The 5654-nt window shown below is 35.4% G+C and overlaps 1 long non-coding RNA gene and 1 pseudogene across 1 annotated transcript; one reads left to right on the forward strand and one right to left on the reverse strand.

Annotated features, from left to right (window-relative positions):
* LOC109834047 lies at positions 3372-4562 on the reverse strand. The gene is made up of 3 exons (XR_002245439.1): positions 4247-4562; positions 3990-4097; positions 3372-3880 (listed from the first exon to the last, which is right to left on the reverse strand). It is a non-coding gene; the product is annotated as an uncharacterized LOC109834047 (long non-coding RNA).
* On the forward strand, positions 4568-5654 carry LOC109835063 (annotated as a pseudogene).

Below are 5654 nucleotides of genomic sequence, written 5' to 3' on the forward strand. Positions count from 1 at the left end.
GGAATGAGCAACAGAAGGACCTATATATTATGTACATTGAAGGTGGAGAATTACTCACATAAGTAATTTAAAAAAGTTCACAATCTACATCTTTTGGTCGAACAAGTTCCAGTGCCGTGTTAAATACAATTATATGCAATATGCCTGCATTCAATAGATTAAAAATATCTAGAAAAGAAAAGTGATTCAAACTAACAGTTAATCAAACATAAGAAGTAATAGAACCACCAAAAAGCAAGTCCAATCACTAATAGAAGTTGGATACACGAATAATTATAGCATGTAGACTAAATAAGGACAGCTAAAATAAGTGAAACAACATGTCAAAGAAAGATAATGCTAATGTTAGTACTTTCAAATCTAACATTTTGGAGAAGTTTGTCTCTATTGATGTATTTCAACAAGAGGACTTGTCATGATAAATTAGTTATATTAGCTTGGATGAAGGAATTTTTAAGCAATAAATGTGGCACATACCTGATAAGGTTTTTTTTCATGGTACCGTTTTGAGATACACCTTGCGCATGCAACTTCTTCACTCTACCATCTATATAAAGTTTAGACAGGCACTCATGCGCTTATGCAATAAAATCCCAGATTCAAAGTTGTGGTTACTGTTTGCATATAAGAGGATTTCAACTGCTCGTGCAACTTCTACACATCTTAGAGTTATCAATGGTAACTATTTTTAAATTCATAAGCATCAGTAATTTCTAATGCCAATCCAGATTCAAAGTTGTGGTTATTGTTTGCATATAAGAGGACTTTAACTGCTCGTGCAACTTCTACACATCTTAGATTTATCAATGGTAACTATTTTAAATTCATAAGCATCAGTGATTACTTTTTACTTGATCAATATTTACATCCTGTAGAGCCTTAAATACAAGTTCTAGGAAGGTAGATTGCAATCAACAATAGGAAACTGGACTCAAATGTGAGGAAAACAAATTATATTGAAGAAAAGGAAGTCGTAAGTTTTGTCAAAGCACAATAGTGGACTATCAAAGAACAAAAAGAGATTACAAGTTGTGAGTTTTTTAACTGGTAAACTCCATTCAGTCCTTATTTTCTTCGTCTCCATTAGAAATAGAATGTACCATGTTACATTCCATCGATAACTCATTAACGCAATCAATGGACAATAAGCTACATATATATCAAACGAATACAAGACGATACTGCCAAATATCAAGTACACCACAAATAAAAGATCGCTTTAGCCTGCACAAGTACCTTGTCTTAGCTTGTTGTCCTTGTTCCGAGATGTGAAAGGTTTCTTTGTCAAGTGTTCTTTTAAATCTATAACCAACATAACAATAGTAGACCCAATACATTTCTATAAATTGACAATGTTGCATAATTTTGTTTCATACTTCTAACAAATAAATTTCTAATGCATTTCGTTTTGCATCATGTATACAACAATATATACATTAAAAATGCATAATCATCTAGAAACATGAAAATTCCCAAATTAGCAACCATTTGATTAAAAAACAATGCAAATAAGCACATAAGTAGCAAAAAACCTATTAACGGAAAAAGGAAGAGTCACCCATGTCAAAGTTTCAATTTTGGTGCAAGACCCAGTAACAAAATTGATGGAAAACGGCAAACTTTGGCAAAAGGCACGGAATTTAAAGATGGTACCTCGACGCTTTTCTCAGGAAGTAAGATCCTAGCTGAGGTCTTTGAAGGGGGCGTGATCTTCTCCACCAAAATCCTGTTGAGCGCAGGAATCAAATGGGAAAGGAAAAAGTTGATGAAAGAATCAATAAGATCAATAGGCGCACTCCTGTTAACAGAGCCAGCCTTAACCAAATTAGTTTCCTTCTGAACTCCAGAAACACCAATTGCCAACAATCCATTACTTGACCTTCGATTGCGGGAAGAACCAACAGAGGTCTTGTTAGCACTCATTGATCCAGCAGTAGAACTCCTAGCATCAAGAGGACTTTAACTGCTCGTGCAACTTCTACACATCTTAGATTTATCAATGGTAACTATTTTAAATTCATAAGCATCAGTGATTACTTTTTACTTGATCAATATTTACATCCTGTAGAGCCTTAAATACAAGTTCTAGGAAGGTAGATTGCAATCAACAATAGGAAACTGGACTCAAATGTGAGGAAAACAAATTATATTGAAGAAAAGGAAGTCGTAAGTTTTGTCAAAGCACAATAGTGGACTATCAAAGAACAAAAAGAGATTACAAGTTGTGAGTTTTTTAACTGGTAAACTCCATTCAGTCCTTATTTTCTTCGTCTCCATTAGAAATAGAATGTACCATGTTACATTCCATCGATAACTCATTAACGCAATCAATGGACAATAAGCTACATATATATCAAACGAATACAAGACGATACTGCCAAATATCAAGTACACCACAAATAAAAGATCGCTTTAGCCTGCACAAGTACCTTGTCTTAGCTTGTTGTCCTTGTTCCGAGATGTGAAAGGTTTCTTTGTCAAGTGTTCTTTTAAATCTATAACCAACATAACAATAGTAGACCCAATACATTTCTATAAATTGACAATGTTGCATAATTTTGTTTCATACTTCTAACAAATAAATTTCTAATGCATTTCGTTTTGCATCATGTATACAACAATATATACATTAAAAATGCATAATCATCTAGAAACATGAAAATTCCCAAATTAGCAACCATTTGATTAAAAAACAATGCAAATAAGCACATAAGTAGCAAAAAACCTATTAACGGAAAAAGGAAGAGTCACCCATGTCAAAGTTTCAATTTTGGTGCAAGACCCAGTAACAAAATTGATGGAAAACGGCAAACTTTGGCAAAAGGCACGGAATTTAAAGATGGTACCTCGACGCTTTTCTCAGGAAGTAAGATCCTAGCTGAGGTCTTTGAAGGGGGCGTGATCTTCTCCACCAAAATCCTGTTGAGCGCAGGAATCAAATGGGAAAGGAAAAAGTTGATGAAAGAATCAATAATCAATAAGATCAATAATCAAAATCCTTTTGAGCGCAGGAATCAAATTGGAAAGGAAAAAGTTGATGAAAGAATCAATAATCAATAAGATCAATAATCAAAATCCTTTTGAGCGCAGGAATCAAATTGGAAAGGAAAAAGTTGATGAAAGAATCAATAAGATCAATAGGCGCACTCCTGTTAACAGAGCCAGCCTTAACCAAATTAGTTTCCTTCTGAACTCCAGAAACACCAATTGCCAACAATCCATTACTTGACCTTCGATTGCGGGAAGAACCAACAGAGGTCTTGTTAGCACTCATTGATCCAGCAGTAGAACTCCTAGCATCTTCTTTCCACGAAGAACTCATTCTCTTAGTTACCAACTACAGTTCTACATGTGGATGTCTGAGTGCCTCCTGAAGCCAATCATCCAAAACAGGCACACCCCTAAGCTGAACAAACCTACCGAGGCATTCAATTCTATCAGTAGAAGATGCAATCACATCTGCAAACAATATCCTACCAGACAAATCAAATTTTTCTCTCATTCTTATCCAGTTGCATAAGATGCACCAGCTTGTTAACACATTCTGTAGTTATTAGCGACCCTTTTTCTGCTATTTTTGCAATCTCAGCTTTTGCCATATTGTCGAGTCTAGAACTGGCAGATTCACCATCCTCCAGCTTAGTAGGATGTTCTTGCTTAATAGGTTTTGTTCCCTGATCACCCCTCTCTCCCTCTTCTTTCCCTTAACCTGTGCAGGGAAGGAACTGCTACTATTCTGCAGACTTTCAGTATCTGATTTTAACTGCTGAGTTGATGTTGGACCATTCAATGGTTTTGGAGAACGATCTCCTGATTGCACTGTTGCATGCATTTCTAGTCGGGTCTTGTCCAATAAATGATCTACTTCTTCCTGTCGCTCCTGGGAAATTAAAAGAGAGACAAGAAAACACTGTGTATTGTGAATATAATCTTAATAAAGCAACAGCTACTGCAACCACTCAAAAAAAATTAAAATAAAAAAAACTCACGTTGATATAATCCTGGTTTGTTAACCACCATAAACACTTGTTTGCAATGTCATACACTCGCCTCGCCTACACACAAATGATGACACCCCTGGTGGAAGTTCAACACCCCTGCGGAGGAAAGCAACTTTACACGGATGAAGCAATGAAGCAGCGGATATCACGTCTTGGTGGAATGAATAAAAAACTTTGTTTGGTGCTGCTTCTAATAGTATGCCTTTCACGAGCTTGATGTCAGCAGGTCGATAAAGCCAATTTACCTTGTCTGTTGTGAACCACCGTATGATTCCAATAAAAGATGGGGCATTGCCAGCCTGAAAAAGTGCACAATCACCTGTACAAATCTTGCGACCGTCCTGCAAAATAAGAATAATTTGAGAACACATGCAGAGTAATAATTATTTGCTCATGATGCAAAATAAATCCACACTTCAGGCAAGGGTAAAAACCAACAAATAATAGCAACGGTGCCCGAGGTCAGGACTGATAAGGAATATTCTCAGCAAGCTAGAAGAAAGTCCTGACAATAAGCATAATTTTTACAAGGTTAACTTGAATATAGTTGTCTGTGCCCCTAGGGAGTAGCAAGTGGGAACCTGCAATGGAATTCTCTTCCTCAAGCCCATTTTGAAGCGGTTCCAAAAAATATACCCATTATAGCTCTTTCTTTCGTTTACCAGGTAAAAGAAAACTTACGCTCATATGCCATTTTTTAATATTTGAAACTCTACTCATTTTTCTGTACTTCAGAATGTAGTTCCAGTTCTTTGCACAAACCTTGAGGGGAATTTGTCAAAAGTAAGGTGAGAAATATCTGTGTACCTCATATGTGAACAAATCACTTTTTCCTATGTTCAGAATAATTTTTATGCAAACTTTTATTATGAATCTCAAGATAATTAAAGCCTTATTACCAAAAAAGAAACTATATTCAGAAATTTAAAAAATTTATTTTATTTAACTCATTATAATTTGTATCTGCAGGACTTCCATTGTCCTTGGAACAGCTATTCCACTTATTCTATTTCTTGTATGGGATGCTGTAATTCTTAGAACCATTTCAAGTCTTCACACAAACAGTGGCAGAGTCATTGACCCTTTAGAACTGTTACGATCAAACAACGGAATAGTTGGAGTAAGTTTATCATTATTAAGTCTTGGTTCATTTCCCTTCGAGTTGACTTCTATATCAATGAAATTAAACTAATGGTTGAATATTTCCGTAATGTGCAGCCAATTGTTGAGTTGTTCTCATTCCTTGCGATAGGCACATCATACATTGGATTTGTTTTAGGGCTTTCAGACTTTGTTTCTGACTGTAAGTAGCTCCTCTTTCTTTAGTTATATAATAAATTATCAATAAATGCTTGCCTATATATAGCTTCGATATTTTATTTACATTTTTCTTCCGTTCTTGCTTCCCTTTGAGGTAATTGCAGTGCTTAAGTTACCAAGTTGTCAGAGCAAACCTTTGCCATTTCTATTAACTTTGGTTCCTCCTCCGTATTATCGTTGCTTGATCCAGAGATTTTCTTCAAAGCCTTAGATTTTGCCGGAACTTACGGAGGTAACACATCTGTTATGTTTTTAAGTAGACACATCATGCAAAGCATTAAAATTGATGAATATAACACAAAAATTTACCTCAAATATTTTCACAGATTTTAG

Source organism: Asparagus officinalis, chromosome 3 (genome assembly GCF_001876935.1).
Source record: "Asparagus officinalis chromosome 3, Aspof.V1, whole genome shotgun sequence".
Lineage (NCBI taxonomy): Eukaryota > Viridiplantae > Streptophyta > Magnoliopsida > Asparagales > Asparagaceae > Asparagus > Asparagus officinalis.